The sequence below is a fragment of the Tupaia chinensis genome, unplaced genomic scaffold (genome assembly GCF_000334495.1).
Source record: "Tupaia chinensis unplaced genomic scaffold, TupChi_1.0 Scaffold000591_1, whole genome shotgun sequence".
NCBI lineage: Eukaryota > Metazoa > Chordata > Mammalia > Scandentia > Tupaiidae > Tupaia > Tupaia belangeri.
Genome location: NW_006160107.1, coordinates 322,326 through 342,101, shown reverse-complemented (window position 1 = coordinate 342,101; position 19,776 = coordinate 322,326). Strand labels below are relative to the sequence as shown.

Genomic DNA, 19,776 nt, shown 5'->3' with positions numbered 1-19,776 from the left:
ATTTTTGAGGAATCTCCAAATTGTTCTCCACAGTGGCTGGACCAATTCACATTCCCACCATCAGTGTAAGAGAGTTCCCCTTTCACAACACGCCCACCAGCACTTGTCATTTTTTGTTTTCTTCATCTTAGACATTCTGACTGGGGTTAGGTGATATCTCATTACTGTTTTGATCTGCATTTCTCTTACAATGAGGGATGCTGAGAATTTTTTCATATGTCTTTTAGCTATTCTTATGTCATCTTTAGACAGTGGTTTTTTCAACTCATTCTCCCATCTTTTAATAGGATTGATTGTCTTTTTCCAGAACAGTTGCTTGAGTTCTTTGTGAATTCTGGTTATCAGTCCCTTATCTGACACATAGTTTACAAAAATATTTTCCCATTCTGAGGGCTGTCTATTCACACTAATCACTATGTGTTTCGCCATGCAGAAACTTATTAGTCTTATGTAATCCCATTTGTCTATTTTGGGGATTATTGACTGTGCATTGGGAGTCTTATTTAAGAAGTATTTCCCTACCTCAATGTCTCCCAGAGTTTCCCCGGTGTTTTCCATTATTCTTAACTTTCTTTCTTTTGGACCCAGGAAAAGATTCAGCTTTTGTGGGAATTAAATAGTATCATTAATGGGGAGAAAGAGGCTCTCTTTAAAAAAAGGCAAAGTTAGGCATAAAAATAATAAATTTTGAATGAGCTGTTGCAAATGGCAGGCCCTGACGCTTAAGTTTCATGTAGACCCTATGGAAAAGCCATGGTGGAGTCTGTTGCCTCTGCCTTCAGAATACTGTATTCCCCAATTCCAGCTACTACTGACACTCACCACTACCCCTGAAGACTATGCCATCAGCTATGGTTTAGAATCTTACAGTTAAAGCCCCTTGTCCCGACTCGCAGGACAGTAGAACAGGTTTCCTGAGGGAAGGAGTGAGAGACGGACGAATGGCACAGTGTTACAGCATGGAGATGACACAGTGTTACAACTCTTCAGGGTCATCCGTTTATTGTGGGCCAGAGACTTTAAGTTTATATATATGTTGTTGGTCCATGATTGGTTGTCCTATATTCTAATGAAGGTGGGTTGTAAAAGGTGGGTTTTGATTGCTTGCTTTTATGGACCAATCATGAGGTGCCAGACATGCAAATCTGAGAGATTCTAAGCTCACCAATTGGTGAGCACTATGGGAAGTGACCAATCAGAGCAAGCTTTTGAAGGAAAGTTGTTTTTTTTTTTTTTTTTTTTGTTTTTTTTTTATAATCAACACTTACAGATTTGTTTTAATTTGCACAAAGACGTGTGTACTTGCCAAACTGGGACAGAGAGAAAGACAGAGAATAAAACTGAGAAGCACCCCCCATGGGGGATGCTCATACCACATTCCCTTCTACATTTCTCCTTCCAGGATTTTGGGTTCATGGACACGTGTGCACCTGGCATGTTTTTTAAGTTGCCAGATACAGGATTCAAAACACATTCCCCACTTCAACATTCAATATCTTTTCTGTTTTCCCCAATCATTATTTTTATTATTCTAATTATTTTTATAAAACAGTCAATTGTTATTTCTCGTTTTGCTTGTAAAAATACTTTGCCCATCATGAAATACTTCTCAGACCAATCCAGTTGAGAATACTATACATGTCATCATCAACAGTTAATAACCCCTATCTGTTTCTCACTAACGTCCTGTCTCTCTATTGTTCACTTGCTATCTTTCTCTATCCTCTTCTCTTCACTTACCCCATTCCACACTGTCCTATTCTCATTAAGTACCTTCACTGTGTTTATGTCCTCCGAATTTTTGCTCTCTATTATAGAGTGCGGATAGTCGGTATATATTGAGTGGATACATACAATATCTTTCTTTCATAGCCTGGCTTACTTCACTCAGCAATAGATCCTCCATATCTGACCATTTTCTATCAAATTCCAGGGTCTTGTTATTTTTTATGGCTGAGTAGTATTCCATAGAGTATATATACCACACTTTTCCAATCCATTCATCAGTTTGTGGACATTTAGGTTGGTTCCATGTCTTGGCAATTGTGAATAATGCTGCAATAAACATGGATGTGCAAGCACTTTTCTGACTGAGCGTTCTCCTGTCTTTTGGGTAAATACCCAGAAGTGGGATTGCTGGATCAAATGGTAGTTCTATTTGTAGATCTTTGAGGAACCTCCATATTGTTCTCCACAGTGGTTGAACTAGTTTACATTCCCACCAACAGTGGAGGAGGGTTCCCTTTTCACCACATCCCCGCCAACACTTATCACTTTTTATATTCTTAATCTTTGCCATTCTGACAGGGGTTAGGTGGTATCTCATTGTGGTTTTTATCTGCATTTCCCTTATGATGAGGGATGTCGAGCATTTCCTCATATGCTTTTTGGCTGTTCGTATGTCTTCCTTAGAGAGACTTTTGTTCAGCTCACTTTCCCATCTTTTAATCGGGTTAATCATTTTTTTTCGCATAAGGCACTTGAGTTCCCTATGTATTCTCGTTATCAGTCCCTTGTCTGAGGCATATTTAACAAAAATATTTTCCCATTCTGAGGGTTGTCGGTTCACACTTGTTACTGTGTCCTTTGCTGTGCAGAAACTTCTTAGTCTAATATAGTCCCACTTGTCTATTTTAGGGATTATTGCCTGTGCTTTGGGAGTCTTATTTAAGAAGTCTTTGCCTACTCCAATGTCTCCCAGAGTTTCCCCAGCATTTTCCACAAGTAGTTTTATTGTCTGAGGTCTTAGGTTCAGATCTTTGATCCATTTTGAGTTGATCGTTGTTAATGGTGAAAGACGGGGGTTCAGTTTCATCTTTCTGCAGGTGGATACCCAGTTTTTCCAGCACCATTTACTAAACGGGTTTTCCTTTTCCCAATGGATTGACTGATATCCTTTGTCAAAAATCAGTTGGCTGTAAGCTTTGGGGGTTATTTCTGGGGTCTCTATTTTATTCCATTGGTCCACATGTCCATTTTTGTACCAATGCCATGCTGTTTTGATGATCACAGCTTTATAGTATATCCTGGGATTAGGGAGTGATATGCCTCCTACTCCATTCTTCTTACGCAGGATTGTTTTTGCAATACGAGGTCTTTTATGGTTCCAGACAAATTCTATGATTGTCTGTTCTAGATCTGTGAAGAATATTTCTGATATTTTGATTGGAATTTCATTAAACATGTAGATTAATTTGGGTAGAATTGCCATTTTGATTATTTTAATTCTTCCAATCCAGGAGCATGGGATGTCCTTCCACTTTTTTATGTCACTTTCAATATCTTTTTTTAAGATTTTCGTACTTTTCTTTATAAAGGTCTTTGACTTTCTTAGTTAGGTTTATCCCTAGGTTTCTTAAACACCTTGTGGCTACGGTGAAAGGGATTCCTTTCTTCAGCTCTGCTTTGTTCAATTTGTTGTTCATAAATAGAAATGCTATAGATTTTTGGATATTGATTTTGTATCCTGCCACCTTACTGTATTCACTTATTATTGAAGGGAAGGTTTTGAAGGGGAGCCAACTGTGACTTTTGGCATTATATAATTGTTTGCTCGCTGAGAAAGCAAAACCTAAGGGTTTCCTTAAAATCGTGGTAGAACTTGTGAAATGGCTGCGGCAGACTCACTGGTATGCTGTTTCCCACAGCCCCTAACTGGTCTCTCTAATGACATTCTTAACCTGCTACAATCTATTCCTAACACACCAGTAATTATTTTTAAATCTAAATCAGATCACATCATTCCTTTCCTCAGAATCCTTGAATGGCTACCTGTTATGGTTGAATGTGTCCCCAAAAGTTCATGTGTTACGATTTTGTTATATTGTGATATATTAGGAATAAATTTAATCTGACTATGAGATTAAGGGTTGGAGCCTTTGTACTATTATTAAGGTAGAGTCTTGTGATTGACTCCTGGTAGGTTTATAAAGAGAAGGAATAAGACCAATGGACATGGATAAAAACACATGTTCTGCTCTCACCTTTTGACATGTGATGCCCTTTACCATGGTATCCACTAGCAAGAAAACTCTTACCAGATGTAACCCCCCAGACCTTGGACCTCTAAACTATGAGTTAATTCTTAATAATAATAATAATAATAATAATAAATATTTCTTAATCTTTTATAAATCACTGAGACTCAGATAGTTCTGTTACTAGCAACACAATGGACTTAAACACTATCATGTGTAGACTAGAATCCAAAATCCTTTCTATGGGATACAAGGCCCTAATAAACAGCTTACCACTCAGACATTTTCTGTCACTCTCCTTACTGAAAAGTCTACTGTACCATATCGGTTAGCTTCTTTGCAACTTCTTTAACCAAGACTTAGGGTCTTTGCATTAATTGTTCCCTGCCTGGAATACCACTTTACTAAATGTTTTATATTTGTCTCTCTCTCTTTTTTTTTTTTGGAGAGGTTTTTGCTATAGGGTGTGTGTGCTTACCAGACAGACAGAAAGAGACATAGAGACAGAAAGCAAGAAATCACCCCCCAGGGGGGATGGTCACGCTGCAATCCCTTCTCCTCCATTCTCCTCTCAGGATCTTGGGCATGCACGCATATGCACCTGGTGTGAGTTCTAAGCCACCGGGTCTGGGACGTGAACCGTGGTCAACTATGTGGGAGTCCAGCAACATAGCCATTACACTAACTGCTGGTTCCCTTATCTCTTTTTTTTAATTAACTAATTAATTAATTTTTCATTTCATTTTCTTTTATACATTCAATCACATTCTTATTTGTCTTACAAAATGGATATTTCAACAGGTGAACTTTCTCCCTAATATAGTTGATAAAACTACAAAATATCTTCAACAGATAATACCACATTAACTCAGATGTCACCTTCTGATCACTGTCTAAATGCACTATCATTTAATCTCTTTCTTTTGTGCCAGGTTCCAGCCTTGGCGGGGGTGGGTTATCTCAATGAAGGTGATGCAGGAAGGAAAGACTGAGGCCTCGGTGCCTTTTTTGTGCACGTCCTCAGTCAGACACCCTCAGAGATCTCTCTCTGTAGAGTGACAACTGCTAGGAATCATCATTCCTTTTTATTGAAAATGTGATACATGCAAGTAAACAGGCGAGGGGCTACGTGTTCTAATTATCAGTTCATAAAGTTTTAACAATAGGGATTATAGATTTCATTCAGGGTTGGATTAAGGGCAGGTCTATTACAGTTCAGCAATTGTTTATTTGATGTAAGCAGATTTTTGGGAACTTCAAGGAATGCATTTTCAGGAAAGCAGCTCCAGCAATCAGAGATAATTATCAGCCAATGCTCGGCAGCAGCCATCTTATGATTACTGGGTACGATGCTAAGAAAAGAAAATCTCAAGTATAGGTATTAGTTCTTAATGATCTCAGTAAAGAATGATACTTATATAATTTTATAGGGATCTACAGCTTAATTCAAGGAATCCTAATATATCTATCTATTCTAAAGGGGTGAAACTATTGTTCACTTGGTGAGGGTGGTGGTGTCCTAGGCCAGTTTTGGCCTAATCCTATTTTATGTAAAGAAAAGGTCGTTTTAAAGCTTATGTTAAATGTGTCTTGAAGGGCCTTCCAAAGGTCAAGGAGATTTCTGCTTAGATGGAACTCCAGCACACCCCTCCATTATGACCACAAGGATGATGCATTGTGATTAACGGTAGGTGGTCAGGGCAAAGGGAAATGGTTGGGGGACTTTCGGGATATCTTATCACATACTCAAGATGTATGAGAGAGCTATGTAATTCTTTTATAGTAGTATATCAGGGAGTCAGAGGGAGGAGGGGCGCTGCCCAGCAAGGCTACCGCAGTCTCCAGAGCATACAGCAAGCAGCCTTGCCAATATGCTGAGTCGACCCAAGCTTTGCTCATAGGTCGGGGGTATACAGCAGCAGCCTTGCCAACGTGCTGAGCCGACCAAAGCTGTGCTCAAAGGTCCGAGGTCCAAATAGATCCTGGGGCCCCACTGGATTAGACTCCTCCACTTTTGCTTGATTTACTTTTTTTTTTCATTTTTTTTTTTTTTTTTTTTTTTTTTTTTTTTTTTTTTTTTTTGTCACAGGGTGGGTGTGCTTGCCAGAGAAGAGAGAGAGAGAGAGAGAGAGAGAGATTAAGAGAGACAGGGAGAGAGAGTAAAAGGGAAAGTGAGAATTCACCTCTGGGGCAGGATGACCACACCACCATTCCTTCTCCTCCATTCTCCTCCTGGAATTTTGGGCATGCACACACACACACACACACACACACACACACACTCATGCTTGGTGTGATGTTCAAGCTGCCAGGTCTAGGACTTGAACTGTAGTTGGCCATGTGAGATTCCAGTGCTTTAACCACTTTGCTATCTGCTGGACCCTGATCTACTTTTTTTTTTAAAACATCATTTGTCATTACTTAATTTATAATTATTTACTTATTTGTTACTATCAGCTGTCCCCAGTAGAATGTAAACTCCAAGAAGGTAAATGTTTTGCCTGTTTTATTCACTTCTGAAATCTCAAAGCCTCGCATAGTGCCTTACATAGAGAAGTAATTGCACATAGATGTACATCTTCTCTGAAGTAATATGATAGATATTTTCAAGCCCTTTACAAATTTTCAGACACGATGTCCAGCATTTAACTAAAAAAAAAAAAAATTGGGATACCAAGAAATAAGACCAAAGGGGGGAAAAACAGTAGAAATAAACCCATAGATAACTTACTGGAATTATCAGACACAAACTCTGTACCTATAACTGATGTGTTCAAGAAAATAGGTGACAAGATAGAGAATTTAATCTAAGAACTTAAATTTATACAAGAAATGCAGTAGCAATTTGGAGAAGAGATACAGAGGTAGAGCACTGATGGGATGGGGAGGTGTGGTGTTATCTGTTGAAGATATTTTGATCAACGGGTCTGGAGAGAAATGTGCATATCGAAATGGTCTCATTGTAAGCCAAACGATATGATTGAAACTATATACAAAAAAATAATAAATAATGTGAAAAAAAGAAATGCAGTAGCAATTTTAGAGCTGAAAATTAAGTAACTGAATGAAGAAGTAGAGGGTTTATAGTAAGTTAGACTCAGGAGAAGATCAAATTAACAAAATGGAAAAAATGGTAGAAAATATAGGTGCTAAACCATGGAAAACAACAAGAATGGAAAATACATAATTAGTGGACATATGGGACATGATACTCTGACATGGTAGAAAAGCCTAACATGAATGCAACTCGACTACTGGAAGGGGAAGAGAGTAGGAATAAAGGAGAAGCAATATGTAAAGACATACTGGTCAAATTTTTTCTCAAAGCAATGAAAGACATCGATCCACAAATTCAATAAGCTCTCCAAACAAAAAGTAGGTTAAATACAAAAACAATTATCAAGGGAACCAGCAGTTAGCGTAATGGCTATGTTGCTGGACTCCCACGTAGTCGACCGCGGTTTGTGTCCCGGACCCGGTGGCTTAAAACTCACGCCGGGCGCATGTGCGTGCGTGCCCAAGATCCCGAGAGGAGAATGGAGGAGAAGGGATTGCGACGTGACCATCCCCTCGGGGGGTGATTTCTCACTTTCTGTCTCTATGTCTCTCTCTGTCTGTCTGGCGAGCGCACGCGCCCTACAGTGAAAATCTCTCAAAAAAAAATTATCAATAGAAAGCCCACTTTCATCTGCAGCCCCCTGCTTAGTCAGGGGAACTGTCCATTGGTCCCAGCTCCAGCTTCATCCCGAGCCCCCAACCATAGAACCCTCCTCCCCACAAGAAAGAGAGACTAGACAGGTCTAGAATCACAATTTTCAAACATCCTAGCATTGTGAGACTCCCAGGGTTCCTTGCTCTATACTGAACCACCTGCAGAAAAGGAGAAACTGCTCTTTAGAAACCTGAATAGAAAAGTCCTCTTATGGGAACCACATTGCTAAACACAGCAGAGGAGAGACTTCAGCACAGAAGCAATTCACAGCAAAAGGGAAGTAAACTAGTTTCCAGTGGCAGAAACACCCACCAAAAAGGTATCCAAAAATGAATACATCACCAAATGGCTAGAAGTTGAAGAACCTCAGGTTTGAAAAAAACAGAATATATGTCTCCAGCAAAAGAACACAATAGCTCTCTCCCATCCCTTGAAAAAAAAAGAGGTTACTGAAATGTCAGAGAAAGAATTCAGAACATTCATAGTAACAAAACTCTATGAGTTGGGACAGAATAGAGACAACAAACTCCAAGAGAAGAAGGAAGCCCTTCCACAATTTGAAAGAAAAAAATGGACACCATAAGAAAGAATCAGATGAAACTATTAGAGATGAAGTCTATAATACAGAAAATCAAAAACTTTCTCAAAAGTGTTAAAAACTGATTAGACCATGCTGAAGATCAAATCTTCGGTGTAGAAGACAAAACCTCTGACTTAGAAAAAGCCACCAAAAAGATAGAGAAAATAACATAAAAAAGAGAGGATAATATACAAGAAGTTAAATTATCTAGTCAAAAGATACAGACTGGCTGAATAGATTAAAAAAAGAAAAACAGAAACCCTCTATCTGTTGCCTACAAGAAACACATCTCATGGATAAAAACATACATAGACTAAAAGTGAAGGGCTGGAAAAGGTATTCTATGCAAATGGGAACCAAAAAAGAGCAGGAATTGTGATATTGATTTCCAGCAAAATAGGCTTTAAGACGAAAGCTGTATGAAGAGATAAAAAAGGGCATTATATAGTATTGAAAGGGGTAATCCATCAAGAAGATATAAACACTTATGAATATCTATGCACCTAACTCAGGAGCACCCAAAAACTTGAAGAAAAGATGTTAGATCTAAAAGGAGGGATAGACTGCAAGACACTAATTGTTGGGGACACCAACACCCTACTATGAACAGATAATCTAGACAAAAATAAGCAAAGAGATAAAGGATTTAAATGATACCATAGATTGAATGGACTTAACAGACATCTATAGAACCTTCCATCAAAAAGACACGAGACAGAGAACAGCAGTTAGCATAATGGCTATGTCACTGGACTCCCATGTAGTCGACTGTGGTTCGAGTCCCGGACCCGGCGACTTAAACTCATGCTGGGCACGCGTGTGCGTGCCCAAGATCCCGAGAGGAGAATGAAGGAGAAGGGATTGAGGCATGGCCATCCACCCTGGGGGGTGATTTCTCACTTTCTATCTCTCTGTTTCCCTATAGCGAAAAACATATTTAAAAACAAAAACAAAAACAAAAAAATAACCCCATGAGATATACTTTTTTTCTCACATCCACATGGAACCTTTTCAAAGTTTTTAAAAATGTTTTCTTTTATTTTAATTTCTTTTATACTTTCAATCACATATGTCACTCAGCTTGCAAAGTGAATATTTAAAAATGTATACTATTCTCATCAATCCAGCTGAGAACACTATAGACATTATCACCAACAGATAATAACCCATTTCTTTGTTCCATAAATGCCTTGCCTCTCTATTTTTCTCCTTAATATCCTTTCTCAGACTCTTCTCCTTTATCCACCCTCTTACCACACTGTATCTAGTATTTATAATCATTTTCTATGTTTCTATATCCTCTAGTCATTATGTTTCAGCTATAGAGTGCTAGTACAAGACAAGGATACCCACTTTCTCTACTCCTTTTCAATATAATGGTAGTCCTCACAAACTCAATCAGAAAAGAGAAGAAAATAAAAGCTATTTAAGTAGGAAAAGAAGAGGTGAAACTCTCTCTATTTGCAGATTGTATACAAAGAAAAAACAATGGAATCCATGAAAAAATTCCTGAAAGTAATAAATGAATACAGTAAAGTTGCAGAATACAAAATCAACATACAGAAATCTATAGGATTTCTATATGAACAGCAAGCAGATTGAGATAGAACTGAAAAAAGTAAACCCATTTATCATAGCCACAAAAAGTATAAGATACCTAGGAATAAATCTAACCAAAGAAGTTAAAGACTCCTACAAGGAAAACTATGAGAAATCTTTTTAAAGATTGACCACATGATAGGGCACAAAGCAAGCCTTTACATATTAAAAAGCATACAAACTATGGCCAGCATCTTCTCTGACTATGATTGAATTAAACTTGAGAGGAATTTCAGGAAAAATCCTCAAAAATACACAAATACATGGAAACTAAATAGCCTATTCTTGAATGACTTCTGAACTACTGAAGAAATAAAGACTGAATCAAAAGATTAATGAAAGCCAGTGATAAAAAGTATACGAGTTTCCATAATCTTTTGGACACTGCAAAAGCTGTCATAAGAGAGAAGTTCATAGCAATTAAAACACATAAGAAGATGTAAAGAAGGCAAATGGACAACCTAACATTATGCCTCAGAGAATTGGAAGGGCAACAACAATAAGAATCCAAAAAAGAAAGAAATAATAACCCATTCAAGCATAGTTAAATGAAATAGAAAATGAATGACTTATAAAGAAAATAAATGGGACACTGAGGCAGGGCACACCAGCCCCAGCTCCAGCTTCCCCAACTACAGAGACCATTTCTCTGTTAGCAAGAACTGCCTCTAGATCTCCAGCAGAGCCGACTTATATCTCCAGCCCCCTGGCCTAGGGGACACTGAGGCAGGGCACCTCAGCCCCACCTCCAATAGTGACCTTTTCTCTGTTAGCAAGAAAGGTTTTTTTTTTTCTCCTATTCTTCTTTCTTTTGTTAATTACCCACTTCTTCTTACTCTACAGGACTGCCCCCAGTTCTCCAGCAGAGTCCACTTCCATCTCTCGGATCCTGGTGAAATTGTGCTACACAGGCGATGTTTTCTTTATTCTCTTTCATACTTTTTTCTCTTCTGTTATATATTGTCATCTCCTGCTTATCATCCATGCACCAAGAAAATCCAGACAGGTCCAGAATCATAGTTTGAAAATACTCTGCTATTGAGAGGTTCCCTGGGATCCTCCCTTTTACTTAACCACCTGCGAAAAAGGAGAGACTTCTCTCCAGACTCCTGAATGGAAGAATCTTCCTGTGCAGACCACATTGCAAAACACAGCAGAAAAGAGACTTCAGCACACAACAGTCCACTGCAATACAGAAGCACATTTTTTCAAAAAAAAAAAACTCCAAAAAGATTTCCAAAAGTGAATATATCTCCCAATGGCTAGAAATAGAAGAGCTTCAGGTGTAAATAAACCAGGAACAATGTCTCAATCAAAAGAAAACAGTAACTCCCCTCTATCTCTTGAAAGAACAGAAGATGTTACATAAATGTCAGAGAAAGCATTTAGAACACTCATGGTGAAAAAATTCTATGAGTTGGAACAGAAAAGAGATGAGCTACAGGAGATTATAATGTCCTTCCATGATATGAAAGAAAAAATGGACACTAAGAAAGAATCAGATGGAACTATTAGAGATGGAGTCTATAATATAGGAAATCAAAAACTCTCAAAAGCATTAAAAGTCCATTAGACCATGCTGAAGATCAAATCTCTGAGATAGAAGATAAAACTTCTGACCTAGAAAAATACGACCAAAAAGAGAAAATAACCAAAAAAATGAGGATAATATACAAGAAATATTAGACTCCATTAAACGTCCAAACAGCTGAATAATTGTTAACCCAGAAGGTGAAGAAACTGATAAGGGCATGGAAAATCTGTTCCATGAAATCCTGGGAAAAGAATCTCCCAAGTCTAGAGAGGCACTCAAACATCCAGATTCAAGAAATAAAGCTTTGCACAGTGGCAGTATCATAGCCAATGAGGTTTATCCGAGGCACGATTATTGCTAATTGAAAGAAATACAAAAGACCCCAAATAGAATCAACCCAAGAAGATCTTCCCTAAGGTGAATTTTAGCCAATTGGAAAAGACCACAGATAAAGATAAGATACTAAAACTGACAACAGAGAAACGACAAGTGATTTACAAAGGTCATCCCATCAGGATAACTTCAGACCTCTCAATGGAAACAATACAAGCAAGGAAAGAATGGGAAGATGTATTGAAAGCGTTAAGAGAGAATCAATTTCAACCAAGATTATTATATTTTGCAAGATTATCCTTCATATGAGAAAAAAAAAAAGATTAAAATCTTCTCAGACAAGCAAAACCTGAAAGAGTTTGCCAACACCAGACCAGCTTTTCAAGAAACCCTGAAGACAGTACTGTGCCTGGAAAACTAAAGAATAAACAGCCAGAAATAAAGGGGAAAAAGGCAACCAAGACAGTGGTTATTTTAAATGTTGGGACAAGTCTGAAACTTTTGATAATATCATTGAATGTTAATGGATTAAATTCTCCACTCAAGAGAAACAGACTGGTTGAACTGGTAAAAAATAGAAATCTTCTATCTGTTGCCTACAAGAAATGCATCTCATGAATAAAGACACACATAGACTAAAAGTAAAGGGCTGGAAAAATATATTTCATACAAATGGGAACCAAAAAGAAACTGGAGTAGCCATACTAATTTCTGACAAGATAGGCTTTAAAACAAAAACTGTTTAAAGAAACAAAGAAGGGCAATATATTGTAGTAAAAGTGTTAATACATCAAGAAGATATAATGCTTATAAGTATCTATGCACTAACACAGGAGCACTTTATTATGTGAAGGAAAGACTGTTAGGTCTAAAAGGGGAGACAGACTGTAACACACTAATTGTCGGAGACCTCAGCATCCCACTATCCCCTCTGAACAGATCATCTAGACAAAAACATAGGTAAATAAAGGACCTAAATTATATGATAAATCAAATGGACTTAACAGACATCTATAGAACTTTCAACCTGAAAGCCATGACATACACAATTTTCTCACCCTGACATAGAACCTTTTCGAAGATTGATCAAATGATAAAGCACAAAGCAAGCCTCTGCAGATTCAAAGGCATAGAAACTATATCCAACATCTTCTCCGACCATGTAGAAATCAAACAATGTTATTTTGAAGAGAAATCCTCAAAAATACATGGAAAAAATACATGGAAACTAAATAGCCTATTCCTGAATGACTTTAAACTACTGAAGAAACTAAGACTTAAAGTAAAAGATTCATGGAGGCCAATGACAATGATCCATAATCTTTGAGACACTGCAAAGCAGTCATAAGAGGGAAGTTTGTAGCAATTAGTAGCATATAATAAGAAGATGAAAAGAAGGTAAATGGATCACTTAACATCATGCCTCAGAGAATTGGAAAAGCAACAGCAAAAAAGTCTAAAAATTCCAGGATAAAAGAAATAATAAAGATCCAAATAGAAATAAATGAAATAGAAAATAAAGTATGCAGAAAATTAATGAAAATAAAAGCTGGTTCTTTGAAAAGATAAACAAAATTGATACACCACTAGTGAGACTTATTAGGAAGAAGAGAGAAAGGAACCTGGTAAATAAAATTTGCAATGAAGCAAGCAATATAACAACAGACATAACAGAAATACAAAACATCATTAGAGGATACTATGCTAACAAACAAAACAATCTGGATGAGATAGACAAATTCCTGGACACATATAATCTACCAAGATTGAGTCAGGAGGATGTAGAAAGTCTGAATAGGCTCATGAAAAACCAGGAGGTTGAATAAGCAAAAAATAACTTCCAAACAAAGAAAAGTCCTGGTTCTGATGGCTTTACCTCTGAATACTACAAAACTTTTAAAGAAGAGTTAACCCCATTCTGTATAAGTTATTTCTAAAGATCCAAAAGGCTGAAACTCTCTGGAATTCATTCTATGAAGATTCCATCACCCTTATCCACAAAACAGATAGGACAGGACAAGGAAAAATAAAAACATAGCCCAATATCTCCAATGAATATAGACACAAAGATTCTCAACAAGATACTAGCAAATTCGGGAACCAGCAGTTAAGAAAAGGTTATACATCCTGATCAGGTAGGCTTTATTCAAGGAATGCAAGGTTGGTTCAACATACGCAAAACCATAAATGTAATACACCACATTAACAGGAAGAAAGATAAAAAAAACAAATGGTTATATCGATTGATGCAGAAAAATCATTTGATAAGATACAACATCCCTTCATGATCAAGACTCTCAGCACAATAGGCATAGAAGGGTAATTTCTCATACACAAAGATTCTCAACAAGATACTAGCAAATTGTATCCAACAACTTATAGAAAAGGTTATACATCCTGATCAGGTAGGCTTTATTCAAGGAATGCAAGGTTGGTTCAACATACGCAAAACCATAAATGTAATACACCACATTAACAGGAAGAAAGATAAAAAAAACAAATGGTTATATCGATTGATGCAGAAAAATCATTTGATAAGATACAACATCCCTTCATGATCAAGACTCTCAGCACAATAGGCATAGAAGGGTAATTTCTCATCACAGTAAAAGCTATCTATGGAAAACCCATAGCTAACATGATCCTGAATGGAGAAAAACTGAAAGCTTTTCCACTAAAAACGGTTACAAGATAAGGATTCCCACTTTCTCCACTCCTTTTCAAAATAGTACTGGACATGCTCGCCAATGCAATCAGAAATGAGAATAAAATAAAAGATATTGAAATGGGAAAAGAAGAAGCAAAACTCTCTCTTTTTGCAGATGACATGATTGTATACATAGAAGACCCTATGGTCTCCATAAAAAAATTTCTGGAGGTAATACATGACTACAGTAAAGTTGCAGGATAAAAAAATCAACATACGGAAATCTATAGCATATCTATATAGGAACAGCAGGCAGACAGAGATAGAACTGAAAAAAGTTATTCCATTTACTATAGTCACAAAAAGTATAAGATACATAGAAATAAATCTAACCAAAGAAGCTAAAGACCTCCACAAGGAACATTATGAAAAGCTAAAAAAAGAAATTGAAAATGACACACAAAAAAATGGAAGGTCGTCCTATGTTCCTGGATCAGAAGAATTAATATAATCAAAATGGCAATTCTACCCAAATTAATCTACATATTTAATGCAATCTCAATCAAAGTAACAGAAACATTCTTCACAGATGTAGAAAAGAAAATCATACAATCTGTTTGGAATCAGAAAAGACCTCATATTGCCAAAACAATCCTGCACAAGAAGAGTGGAGTGGGTGGCATCTCACTCTCTGTCCCCAAAATATACTACAAAGCTGTGGTAATCAAAACAGCATGGTATTGGCACAGAAGTAGACAGGTAGTCCAATGGATTGAAATAGAGTTTCCAGAAATAAACTGACAGTCATACAGCCAACTGTTTTTTGACAAAGGACATCAGTCAATCCAGAGGGAAAGGAAAATCTCCTTAGCAAATGGTGATGGAAAAACTGGATCTCCACCTGCAGAAAGGTGAATTTGAACCCGTATCTCTTACCTTTGACAATAATCAACTCAAAGTTGATCAGAGACCTAAACCTAAGACCTCAACGTATAAAACTGCTGCTGGAAAACACTGGAGTAACTCTCAGATACCCAACTGTTTTTTGACAAAGGACATCAGTCAATCCAGAGGGAAAGGAAAATCTCCTTAGCAAATGGTGATGGAAAAACTGGATCTCCACCTGCAGAAAGGTGAATTTGAACCCGTATCTCTTACCTTTGACAATAATCAACTCAAAGTTGATCAGAGACCTAAACCTAAGACCTCAACGTATAAAACTGCTGCTGGAAAACACTGGAGTAACTCTCAGATACTTTGGGTAGGCAAAGACTTCTTAAATAAGACTCCCAAATCACAGTCAATAATCTCAAAAATAAACAAGTGGAATTACATCAGACTAAGAAGTTTCTGCATGGGGAAAGACACAGTAATTAGTGCGAATCAACAGCCCTCACATTGTAAACTATGCATCAGATAACCAGAATACACAAGACACTCAAACAGCTGTCCCCCCAAAACATGACCAACCCTATTAGAAGATGGAAGAATGAGTTGAAAAAAACCTCTCTCTAAGAATAACCTATGAATAGCCAAAAGGTATATAAAAAAATGCTCATAATCATTCATAATAAGAGAGATGCAGATAAAAACTACAATGAAATATTACCTAATCCCAGTCAGAATGACTAAGATTAAAAAAAAATCAAAAAATGATAAGTGCTGGCAGGAGTGTGGTGAAAGGGTAACACTCCTACACTGCTGGTGGGAATGTAAATTGGTCCAGCCACTCTGGAGAATAATTGGGAGATTACTCATAAATCTACAAATAGAACTAGCATATGATCCAGCTATCCCACTTTTTGGTATCTACCCAAAGGACAGAGAATTCTTAATTCAAAAAATGATTGCATATCCATGTTTATTACTGCATTATTCATAATTGCTATGACAGGGAACCAACCCAAATGCCCACTAACAGATGAATGGATTGAAAAACTTGTTTCACAAATACTCTATGGAATAATACTCAGCCATAAAAAAAAAACAACAAGACCCTGGCTTTTGACAGAAAGTGGATGAATATGGAAGATTTACTGCTGAGTGAAGGAAGTCATGCGATAAAGAGAGATATTGTATGTCTTCACTTAGTATATACCAAGTGTCTGCACTCTATTGCCAAAACTGAATGTCTAAGGATTATAGAAAATAAGTAAATGGTCATGAATACCAGATAACAGTGTGGGAAAGAGGGTGGGTGAATGTGTAGAATGTATGTAGACAAGTAAGATTACATCAGAATAAGAACTTTCTGCATGGCAAAAGATACAGTAATTAGTGTGAATTGACAATCCTCAGAATGGAAAAATATTTTTGTAAACTATACTTCAGATAACCAGAATACACAGGGAACTCAAGAAACTTACCACCCTCCACACCCCCCCAAAAAAAGATGCTCAATCCAATTAAAAGGTGGGAGAATGAGCTGAAAAACAGCTCTGTAAGGAAGATAAACGAATAGCCAATAGCTATTTGAAAAACTTTTCAACATGCCTCATCATAAGGGAGATGCAGATCAAAACCACAATGAGATATGACCTAACCTCAGTCAGAATGATTAAGATAAAAAACAAACAAACAAACAAACAAACAAAAACAACAAGAAATGTTAAGTGTTAGTGGGGACCTGGTGAAAGGGAAACTGTCCTCCACTGCTGGTGGAAATGTAAATTGGTTCAGCCACTGAGGAGAATAATATGGAGTTTCCTCAAAGATATACAAATAGAACTACCATATGACCCAACAATCCCAATCCTTAGTTATCTATCCAAAGAATGGAAAAATGCTTAGTCAGAAAAGTACTTGCACATCTTTGTTTATTGCTGCATTATTCACAATTGCTAAGACATGGAACCAAACCAAATGTCCAGGAACAGAGGCATGGATTGAAAAAGTGTGGCACATATACTCTATGGAATGCTACCTTGCGAAATGTAACCTTGCCAAAAAAAAAAAAAAAAAAAACAAAAAAAAAAAAACAAAAAAAAAACAAAACAAAAACAAGACTCTGCCTTTTGACTGGTAGTGAATGAATATGTAAGTTTTACGACTTGCTGAATGAAGCAAGTCAAGCTATGGAGGAGAGACATTGCATGTCTCCACCTAATGTATACTGATTGTCCACACTCCATGGCTGAAACTGAATGACAAGAGAATATAGAAGCATAGAAAATGTTTTTTTTTTTGGGGGGGGGGTTGCAGCTAGCAGTTAGCATAATGGCTATGTCGTTGGACTCCCATGTAGTCGACTGTGGTTTGTGTCCCAAATCTCAACTTGCAGCTACAACAAAGATCTTTAGGTATGAAAAGCAGCCCAGTGAGTGGAGTCTTTCTGCCAAAGATCTTTCTGATATTCCAAGAAGATGTTCAGATTTTGGCTGAAAAACTACATACTTATCTCCCGAAAGTAAGCTTCATTTCAAAAGGTCCATTGAGGGGGACCAGCAGTTAGCGTAATGGCTATGTTGCTGGACTCCCTCGTAGTCGACCATGGTTTGAGTCCTGGACCTGGTGGCTAAAACTCATGCCAGGCGCACGTGTGTGTGTGTGTGTGCCCAAGATCCTGAGAGGAGAATGGAGGAGAAGAGATTGCGGTGTGGCCATCCCCCCTGGGGGCTGATTTCTTGCTTTCTGTTTCTCTGTCTCTCTCTGTCTGGTGACCTCACGTGCCCTATAGCAAAAACCTCTAAAAAAAAAAAGAAGAAAGAAAGAAAGAAAGAAAGAAAGAAAGAAAGAAAGAAAGAAAGAAAGAAAGAGAAAATGGTTATGGATACCAGATATAGTGTGAGAAGAGAATGGAAGAAGGAGAATTTGAGAAAAGACATTAAGGAGAAAAATAGAACATTTATGGGACAAAGAAATGGATTATTATCTGTTTATGAGAACATGTATAGTATCCCCAACTTGGCTGCTGAGAAATGTATTCATGTTGGAAAATTCACTTTACATGCTAAGTGACATAAAAGAAATTAAAGTAAAATTAAATAAAAAATACTACAACTAGACACATTATAGTGACTAAAATAGCAAAGTAAACCTTATAAGAAAAGAAAGGAAGGAAGGAAGGTCAGAAAAAGAAACAACCATTAGAGGAACAATAAGACAAATTTATTATCGAAAGTTTGATTGGCAATCAGAAGGCAAAGCAATGGCATCTTTAAAGTACCAGAGGTGGCCTACTCAATAGCCTACTGGTTTAGGGAGCCTAATCTCTGTTTGGTCTGGCTCTAGTGATCATCACACATGTGTATACACGTGCGCTCCAAATCATGATAGGGTGGAGAATTGGAGGAGAAGGGATTGTGGCATGACCATACCCCACTGGGAGGTACTTCCTGCCAATCTTGTCCGTCTCTCTCTATGGAGAATGCATGTACACTCTGACAACTAAAACAAAATAAACAAGAAAAAAACAATGAAGTACTGAAAGAAAGACAGAGAGAGACAGACAGATAGAAAGTGAGAAATCAGCCCCCTGGTGGGATGGCCATGCTGCAATTCCTTCTCTTCCATTCTTCTCTTGGGATCTTTGTTTTTATTATTATTTTTATTATCATCATAATCTTGTTTATATTACATTGAATTGCATATAGTTTTACAGTGTATTACATTGCTTTTTTTTTCACTCTTCTGGCATGTATTTATCCTCAGTAATCAGTAAGAAATATAGCATTTTGGAAAGGGTTAATACAGGTTATAAATATCACCATTGAATAAATCTTCTTGGATATTTAAGGTCCAATTAACTTAGCAACTAGAATCTAAATCTAGGAATATGTATACAGATGTATACATAAAATTTAACAAATTTAGCACTTTAAACTATTAAAAAATATATGCTACAAATTTAGAGTCAAATTATGTTATAAATTATAAGCTTTTTTTTCTTTATTTTTTCTTTTTTTTTACATTATTTATTATTTGTTTTTTGTATATACTTTCAATCATATTGTTTGGCTTACAATGAGACCATTTCGATATGTGCACATTTCTCCCCAGACCCGTTGATCAAAATATCTTTAACAGATAACACCACACCTCCCCATCCGTTTAATGCTCTACCTCTGTATCCCTTCTCCAAATGTCCTTCGTTAGGCCCCACTCCTCCACATACACCTCATCTGATATTCACACCCATCTCTTGTGTTTGTTCAACCATTAGTCAATCAGTTTCAGTCATAGAATGCAGACATATGGTATATGTCAAGGGGGGACATACAATGTCCCTCCTTTATAGCCTGGCTTGCCTCACTCAGCAGTACATCTTCCATATTCTTCCACTTTCTGTCAAAAGTCAGGGTTCTGTTGGTTTTTATGGTTGAGTAATATTCCACAGAGTATATGTGCCAGTTTTTCAATCCATTCCTCCATACGGGGGCATTTGGGTTGGTTCCA

General features: G+C 37.2%; 1 non-coding gene and 1 pseudogene across 1 annotated transcript; one reads left to right on the top strand and one right to left on the bottom strand.

Annotated features, from left to right (window-relative positions):
- Positions 1-19,776, bottom strand: part of LOC102486372 (eukaryotic translation initiation factor 1 pseudogene) — a 117,157-nt pseudogene that overhangs the window by 84,219 nt on the left and 13,162 nt on the right.
- LOC114009652 (U4 spliceosomal RNA) lies at positions 11,703-11,847 on the top strand. Its single transcript, XR_003551040.1, has one exon. It is a non-coding gene; the product is annotated as a U4 spliceosomal RNA (small nuclear RNA).